This window comes from Oncorhynchus kisutch, linkage group LG15 (genome assembly GCF_002021735.2).
Source record: "Oncorhynchus kisutch isolate 150728-3 linkage group LG15, Okis_V2, whole genome shotgun sequence".
In the NCBI taxonomy this organism is placed as follows: Eukaryota; Metazoa; Chordata; class Actinopteri; order Salmoniformes; family Salmonidae; genus Oncorhynchus; species Oncorhynchus kisutch.
In genome coordinates, this window is record NC_034188.2 from 57,762,898 (window position 1) to 57,774,183 (window position 11,286).

The 11,286-nt window shown below is 36.1% G+C and overlaps 1 long non-coding RNA gene across 1 annotated transcript; it reads right to left on the reverse strand.

Annotated features, from left to right (window-relative positions):
- Positions 1-5,930: 5,930 nt before the first annotated feature.
- Positions 5,931-11,162, reverse strand: LOC116353632 (uncharacterized). Its single transcript, XR_004203132.1, has 4 exons — positions 8,925-11,162; positions 8,625-8,671; positions 8,469-8,544; positions 5,931-6,912 (listed from the first exon to the last, which is right to left on the reverse strand). It is a non-coding gene; the product is annotated as an uncharacterized LOC116353632 (long non-coding RNA).
- Positions 11,163-11,286: the final 124 nt, after the last annotated feature.

Below are 11,286 nucleotides of genomic sequence, written 5' to 3' on the forward strand. Positions count from 1 at the left end.
TTTTGTATTGTAAAATAAATGGAACACCCTCCCCCCTCATAATTAACTCAAAATAATGTTTACGACCCAAAATAACAACAACTGTAGTGACCCTGTGTTTATAAACTGATATCGAATTTGCCACTTCAACATGCTTTTGTGGCACTGTCAATGCCATACAGGGCTAGGGGCCAGAAGACTGAGGGTTTTCTGACCACCACAGAGGAAGTCACTCTGTTTCATTCCTTCACAGTCAGAGTCGGCTGCAGACAATGATCAGCTAGGGGGGGTGGAAGAAGATATTTACTTCATTTTGATGCCATATTTATAAATATAAAATCTATGCAACAAATTTCCACCACCATGATTCTGTGGCAATGCACCATACAACCAATAAACAATGCATACCGAATACTTAGGGCACTTCAATATCATGGTTTGCGTTTTCAACACCACAGTAAAAGAGACTATGTAAATCTCGACAAACAGAAAATACATCCCTCCCTACCTTGTAGGCATACCAAGTATTGAAGGCTTGGCAATCTCACTTTTTGGTGTTTTGTGACATGTCTCTTTCCATGCATCAATTGGCTGCCGCAGTTTGGATTTTTTTTTTTGTCAGTTAAAATACATATACACAAACATTTTTAAAAGTGACCGGGATTTCACAAAGTCAGGGACTCTTATACAATTACATAGATAGACACATTACAGACACAGACAGGGGAAGTTTAAATACAATTCTTACAAGCTTGTTTGGCTGGTAGTTTATTCTTTAGATGTTTGGGGCTGCTGGTAAACCATGATATGGCGGCATAATCAAAGTGAAATTGGACTACAGCACTTGCCAGAGTCTAAGGTGTCTATAGCTAGGTTTTCATCCAATTGGCAACAGATTTTTATGCGAACATTCTAAAATCCTCATAAAACCAATATGCCATTTCAGAGTTTTCTTTAGGAAAATTTGGCACCGGGCAACATCATTACTCACACATGCATTCCCCGTCACGCGCATAAGCGATTATTGGACTCAATCACCTCTGTCATTTCCTCCCCTATATCCGTCTGTTCCACGCTTCAGCATCGACTGTCATATGTTCTTGTATACCCATGTGCTGATGCTGTTCCGATTAAATGTTTGACTCCCTGCTTCTCTACTCCAGCGTCTGTTCTTACAGTGTCATTGTAGCAAAGTATTTATAAACTAAAAATCATATCTCTTAAGTTTCCTTTATACAATAGGCAGGCCATAATTGATTTTGACCCAATAGACTTGGCATATTCCAACTTTCAAGGAGCTTTGCTTTGGTTATTTTGCCGAAAAACCTTTAGGCCTACACACACACACACACACACACACACACACACACACACATACATACATACATACATACATACATACATACATACATACATACATACATACATACATACATACATACATACATACATACATACATACATACATACATACATACATACATACATACATACATACATACATACATACATACATACATACATACATACATACATACATACATACATACATACATACATACATACATACATACATACATACATACATACATACATACATACATACATACATACATACATACATACATACATACATACATACATACATACATACATACATACATACATACATACATACATACATACATACATACATACATACATACATACATACATACATACATACATACATACATACATACATACATACATACATACATACATACATACATACATACATACATACATACATACATACATACATACATACATACATACATACATACATACATACATACATACATACATACATACATACATACATACATACATACATACATACATACATACATACATACATACATACATACATACATACATACATACATACATACATACATACATACATACATACATACATACATACATACATACATACATACATACATACATACATACATACATACATACATACATACATACATACATACATACATACATACATACATACATACATACATACATACATACATACATACATACATACATACATACATACATACATACATACATACATACATACATACATACATACATACATACATACATACATACATACATACATACATACATACATACATACATACATACATACATACATACATACATACATACATACATACATACATACATACATACATACATACATACATACATACATACATACATACATACATACATACATACATACATACATACATACATACATACATACATACATACATACATACATACATACATACATACATACATACATACATACATACATACATACATACATACATACATACATACATACATACATACATACATACATACATACATACATACATACATACATACATACATACATACATACATACATACATACATACATACATACATACATACATACATACATACATACATACATACATACATACATACATACATACATACATACATACATACATACATACATACATACATACATACATACATACATACATACATACATACATACATACATACATACATACATACATACATACATACATACATACATACATACATACATACATACATACATACATACATACATACATACATACATACATACATACATACATACATACATACATACATACATACATACATACATACATACATACATACATACATACATACATACATACATACATACATACATACATACATACATACATACATACATACATACATACATACATACATACATACATACATACATACATACATACATACATACATACATACATACATACATACATACATACATACATACATACATACATACATACATACATACATACATACATACATACATACATACATACATACATACATACATACATACATACATACATACATACATACATACATACATACATACATACATACATACATACATACATACATACATACATACATACATACATACATACATACATACATACATACATACATACATACATACATACATACATACATACATACATACATACATACATACATACATACATACATACATACATACATACATACATACATACATACATACATACATACATACATACATACATACATACATACATACATACATACATACATACATACATACATACATACATACATACATACATACATACATACATACATACATACATACATACATACATACATACATACATACATACATACATACATACATACATACATACATACATACATACATACATACATACATACATACATACATACATACATACATACATACATACATACATACATACATACATACATACATACATACATACATACATACATACATACATACATACATACATACATACATACATACATACATACATACATACATACATACATACATACATACATACATACATACATACATACATACATACATACATACATACATACATACATACATACATACATACATACATACATACATACATACATACATACATACATACATACATACATACATACATACATACATACATACATACATACATACATACATACATACATACATACATACATACATACATACATACATACATACATACATACATACATACATACATACATACATACATACATACATACATACATACATACATACATACATACATACATACATACATACATACATACATACATACATACATACATACATACATACATACATACATACATACATACATACATACATACATACATACATACATACATACATACATACATACATACATACATACATACATACATACATACATACATACATACATACATACATACATACATACATACATACATACATACATACATACATACATACATACATACATACATACATACATACATACATACATACATACATACATACATACATACATACATACATACATACATACATACATACATACATACATACATACATACATACATACATACATACATACATACATACATACATACATACATACATACATACATACATACATACATACATACATACATACATACATACATACATACATACATACATACATACATACATACATACATACATACATACATACATACATACATACATACATACATACATACATACATACATACATACATACATACATACATACATACATACATACATACATACATACATACATACATACATACATACATACATACATACATACATACATACATACATACATACATACATACATACATACATACATACATACATACATACATACATACATACATACATACATACATACATACATACATACATACATACATACATACATACATACATACATACATACATACATACATACATACATACATACATACATACATACATACATACATACATACATACATACATACATACATACATACATACATACATACATACATACATACATACATACATACATACATACATACATACATACATACATACATACATACATACATACATACATACATACATACATACATACATACATACATACATACATACATACATACATACATACATACATACATACATACATACATACATACATACATACATACATACATACATACATACATACATACATACATACATACATACATACATACATACATACATACATACATACATACATACATACATACATACATACATACATACATACATACATACATACATACATACATACATACATACATACATACATACATACATACATACATACATACATACATACATACATACATACATACATACATACATACATACATACATACATACATACATACATACATACATACATACATACATACATACATACATACATACATACATACATACATACATACATACATACATACATACATACATACATACATACATATATATATAATGTATATGTAGGCCTAAAGGCTTTTAGGCAAAATAACCAAAACAAAGCTCCTTGAAAGTTGGAATATGCCAGGTCTATTGGGCGAAAATCAATTATGGCCAAAGGGGTGTTTAACATCTCCAGTGGCTCCGCAAGCGGGTATTCTCCGGTGCTAGCCTGCTCTCCAGGCACCATAGCATAAGCCTGAAGCCACAGACTCTGGCCAAACTGGTGTTTCTAAAAATGAATTCAAAGTCACTGTAGACTGAGCCTAATAAGGCATTTTCCATTTAATTTCTACTTCATTCTAAGTCACTGAGTATATATGCGTAATTGATAGACTATAATGATTTAATACAACAAAATGTTGTTCACATGTTGAGCGCTTAACCTCTACCAGCCTAGTGTGTCGCACTGGCAAATGCTTCACAATGTATTTCTTTATAGGCTATAGCGTCTGCTATACAGATATAGATGTACAGACAGAGGCTAATTCATACATTTTCGATCAGAATATGTTTTATAAAGATAAGCATTATGTTAGATTATAGGAGTAATTCTGGTAGGTCTGAAACAGTCTTCCTCACCCCAAGTTCAACTGTCGGAGTCAGTGTCGGGTTGCACTACCTTCATATCTTCACCTGCAGTAGCTAAAGCTTAATAATAGCCATATCATACAAAACCTTCATAAACGCCATTGTTTATTTAAGTGATAATGCCAGAGAAGCCGGTGTTTGGAGGATATATTGGCAGAGGTGTTATTAGGTCCGAAACGAAGTCCAGGGCCAGCAAACCATATCCTCCAAACATCAGCTTCGAGGGCATTATTACTTTTATACAACGGGTTTCCAACATATTCAAATAATGATTTACATATTTATAAAAAATGTTATTTTGATACATTTATTCATACTATTCCATCCTTCCACAACATATAGTCGCGACACTAATCTAGCGTTGCTAGAAACGCGACCCAGTCTTTCTGTTCTGTATCTATGGACGCGACCCAGTCTTTTGGTTCTATATCTATGGTCAGTCGTTCGTTCTAAATGTTACATTGCCATACTGGCTGGCAACGTCCTTATCCCTTGCTTGCTAGCTAGCCAACTACGGCTAACTTACAGCCATGTCAAACAGTGCAGTCAGAATAACAGCAAGGTAGCTTAATTTGCTTAAACTGTTATCTAGTGACATTTATTTGGATGAACAACAATGAGGCGCGATTTCGGCATAGAAAATGTGTTCACTCGTCACGACACTGTTGTTCCGAAAAGCTAACCAACAACACAGCTACAGTAACACAATCACTTCAAACTGAAGCTGGAAAAACTGTAAATGATATAAGTTTCATTTAACCTTTATTAAATTGTCATTTTTTTGTATATATCCATCAAAATGATGCCAGCCGATTCATGATTTCGACTGGCTGACAAAGCCTGCCTGCCTCGTTCTGACACGTTCATTACTATTGTCACACCCTGATCAGTTTCACCTGTCCTCGTTATTGTCTCCATCCCCTCCAGGTGTCGCTTGTTTTACCCAGTTTATTTATCCCTGTGTTGCCTGTCTCTCTGTCCTAGTTTCGTCTTGCATGTTTCCAAGTCATCGAGCGGTTTTCCGTTCGCCTGCTTCTCCTTTTTCTAGTCCTCCCGGTTTTGACCCTTGCCTGTTTTCCGGACTTTGTACCCGCCTGCCTGACCATTCTTCCTGCCTTGACCAAGAGCCTGTCTGCCACTGTACCTCCTGGACTCTGATCTGGTTTGTAAACATTTTAAGACTCCAACCATCTGGGTCTCCTGTGTCTGCATCTGGGTCTTGCCTTGATAATTATGGGACAGCAGGAGAATGCATTGTCAACATCTGAATGCATTGTCAACATCTGCAGGACCTAAGGACAAATACAGTACATTCAGAAATTATTCAGACCTGTTGACTTTTTCCACATTTTTGTTAAGTTCCTCATCAATCTACACACAATACCCCATAATGACAAAGCGAAACCAGGTTTTAGACATTTTGGCAAAATGTATTTTTTAAAAAAGTATTCAGACCCTTTGCTATGTGGCTCGAAATTGAGCTCAGGTGCATCCTGTTTCCGTTGATCATCCTTGAAATGTTTATACAAGTTGATTAGAGTCCACCTGTGATAAATTCAATTGATTGGATATGATTTGGAAAGGCGTAAACCTGTCTATATAAGGTCCCACCGTTGACAGTGCATGTCAGAGCAAAAACCAAGCCTTGATCTCGAAGGAATTGTCCTGAGCAATCGGGGGAGAAGGGCCTTGGTCAGGGAAGTGATCAAGAACCCGATGGTCACTCTGACAGCGTTCCAGAGTTCCTCTGTGGAGATGGGAGAACCTTCCAGCATCATGCAGTGGGGATGTTTTTTCAGTGTCAGGGACTAGGAGACAAGTCAGGATTGAGGAAAGATGAACGGCGCAAAGTACAGAGAGATCCTTGATGAAAACCTGCTCTAGAACACTCAAGACCTCAGACTGGGGCAAAGGTTGACCTTCCAATAGGACAACAGCCCTAAGCACACAGCCAAGACAACACAGGAGTGGCTTCGGGTCAAGTCTCTGAATGTCCTTGAGTGGCCCAGCCAGAGCCCGGACAAGAATGGGAGAAACTCCCCAAATACTAGTGTGCCAAGCTTGTAGCATCATACCCAAGACTCGAGGCTGTAATTGCTGCCAAAGTTGCTTTAACAAAGTACTGAGTAAAGGGTCTGAATAATTATGAAATTAGATTTTTTTAGATTTGTTTAATGATTTATTTATATCGTTTTTATTATTTTTTTTACCCCAATTTTGTGACCAACATCTTGTCTCATCGCTGAAACTCCCCAATGGGCTCGGGAGAGGCGAAGGTCGAGTCATGAGTCCTTCGAAACATGACCCGGCAAACCGTGCTTCTTTAACACCCGCTTGCTTAACTCAGAAGCCAGCTGCACCAATGTGTCGGAGGAAACACCGTATAACTGATGACCGAAGTCAGCCTGCAGGCGTCCGACCCACCACAAGAAGTCGCTAGAGCGCGATGAGCCAAGTAAAGCCCTCCCGGCCAAACCCTCCCCTAACCCGGACGACACTGGGCCAATTTGTGTGCCGCCCTACGGGACTCCCGGTCACGGCCGGGTCATGACACAGACTGTCTTTTTTTAATACATTTGCAAATATGTCTAAAAAACAGTTTTTGCTTTGTCATTATCAGGTATTGTGTGTAGATTGATGAGGGGATTATTTTTTTAAATCCATTTTAGAATAAAACTATAACGTAACAAAATTTGGAAAAAGTCAAGGAGTCTGAATACTTTCTGAATGCACTGTAGAGTGCAAACAAAGAAAGCCACATGAACCTCTGGTTAATAGCAAAATGACCATTAAATACAGTTGAGATGTCTACAGAGCAGAATTACTGAGAATAGACAAAGATATTTACCCCTTGCACTGGTTGATGTGGCATTGATTCTTGGAATATCACACGCCTTGATGGAACAGTCAATTGAGTCATCTTCCTGCCGACAGACACACAGTAAAAACAGACTTCCTATTACAATGATTTCTCATTTCGTTTGATGAAGAAAAATTGACCCACCTCAGTCTTCCTCTGATGATGCAGAGGTCTCCCCATCTTTCATTGCACTGGCAGGAGACAACAGAAAGAGAAATGGAAATAAGAGGAACTATTTCAACCCTGTTTCTTTCATATGAAATCAGATAAATGTTTAAACAATAGTGTTCATCCAATGTTCTGCATGGTATTCTAGCTATTTAGATTTTAATGTTGTATTTTGGATTTTTACAATCTGATATTTCCTGTGGATTGCGGCCACACTCCCAACTAATCAAAATGATTATTGTTGGTCAACTCAGAATGACTCTTTTCGGATCTCACCCTTTTCCAAAGGTGCCTGGTATAGGTGCCATACGTGCCTGTATGACCTCCCTACAACGCCTGGGCATACTCCTGATGAGGTGGTGGAAAGCATCCGCCAACTCCTAGACAGTCTGTGGTGCAACAGATGCAACAGATGTGCTCAATTGGATTCAGGTCTGGGGAACGGGCAGGCCAGTCCATAGCATCAATGCCTTCCTCTTGCAGGAACTAGACACCGTCTCATGCTACCACGAGAGTGAAAGCACCACCAGCATTCAAAAGTGACCAAAATATCAGCCAGGAAGCATAGGAACTGAGAAGTGGTCTGTGGTCACCACCTGCAGAACCACTCTTTTATTGGGGGTGTCTTGCTAATTGCCTATAATTTCCACCTGTTGTCTATTCCATTTGCACAACAGCATGTGAAATTTATTGTCAATCAGTGTTGCTTCCTAAGTGGACAGTTTGATTTCACAGAAGTGTGATTGACTTGGAGTCACATTGTGTTGTTTAAGTGTTCCCTTTATTTTATGAGCAGTGTATATAACTTTCAAATGTCTTCCTTCATAAACAGGTGTATGATGGAGATGGAAAGAAAACCGTGGTTAAGCAATTTTAGGCTAACTAATATCACAACCCCCATCTCCCAGTTTGATCCTAAAAAAACGAAACTCCATCGTCCACCGTTTGATCCTAATAAACAACACCCCAACTACCACAGTTTGATGTTTAGTGTGTTATCTGAGGGGTGACATCAACTAGGGGCATCTAATAAAGCAGTAGTTCCCAAACCTGTTTGGGCGGTTGGCCATCATACCAGTGTCTTCCTGAAGTTAGGACTGGGTCAATGCATTTTACCAACTGAGCATCGGAACATCCAAGATGTTAGGCTATTGAACAGCTAGATATCTTGGAAGTAATAGGCTACATTAGGTGCTGTTAAGCAAACCTCATCCCAAAATGGGTCCAAACCAGGTATCTGGCTACGTAGAAAGACACCCAGCCCTGTGTTGACATTTTGAGCACCATCATCTCCAGTGCAAGATATTTCACACACAATGCCATGATTGACCCTTCATGCTCAACTCTGCACATATCCGCCATGGCCGGAAATAGACCAAATTGACGTTGTTTGTGATTTAATTGACTTGTCAATCCATTGAAATTGTGTCCTCAATCTAATACTAAAATGAACCATTTTGTTGGACTTCTTTAGCTCCAGTAAGATTGCTAGCTGAATCAAATGTTGTTTGGTGGCCCCTTTGCTCATCTCACCAGACAAAAATGGCAACCTTTGTGCATCTTCTTGTGCCATTTTCCAGTTTCAAAACAAATATCCAACACGTGAGAGAGTTGGAAATGTACATGTACATTTTTGTAAATGTTGTTATCCAGAGTGACTTACAGGAGCAATTAGGGCTAAGTGCCTTGCTCAAGGGTACATCGATTCATTTTTCATCTATTCGGCTCAGGGATTCTAACCAACGTTTTGGTTACTGGCCCAACGTTCTTAACTGCTAGGCTTTATATACCACTAACATCCGGAGATATGGTATGTTATAACAAACAATCTCCAGACGTCAGTCAGCTAACATTTACAACAGAATCTAAAACACACTGGATAGAATATACACCAATCAAGCATATCAACAGAAAAAGCAACGCATCTAACTCAGGGCAAGTTTATAGATGATGAAGCCATTTGGAAAGACATTAGATTGTTTCTATTTATAATAGCAATGAGGCACCTCACCCCTAAGTATAAACATCAGATGGCGCTGATCTGCTTTCACACACAACCTTTACTTTAACCTATTATCTTGAGTGTGGTTTAAAACCACCACTAGGAGACAGCAATCAGTTACATAAAGACTGGAAACAAATGATCCGTTTTGGTGTTTGCCGGAGCACCACACAGCTGATTCAAATAACCAACGCATCATCAAGATTTTATTATTTGAATCAGCTGTGTAGTGTTAGGACAAAAAACAAAACGTGCCCCCAGGGGGATCCCAGGACCGTGTTTGGGAAACCCTGAAGTAGGATATAAGGAGAGCCCACCGAACATCAGAACAAGTTATCTGGAGGGTTGATCTTGGATCAAAAGTTAAGATGTCGAAGTCCATAGTCCATTGCTGTGCCTATTCTGCCTATTTACATCATTTAAACACAATTTTTTAATGATATCCATTTCCGCAGCAAATTCAATACAGGTCCATATCTGTCTCTGTCCTAAAACTGAATAGAACTGCAGGTAGCCAGCCTAACATTACGAGCAAAAGTATTGGTTGCTCCTGACTATTCATAACCAATAAGCGCAGTGTTGCTATGCCTTATCGCTGTATTGGTTGGCGGACTCGGCTGTCAATTTGTCTCCAGC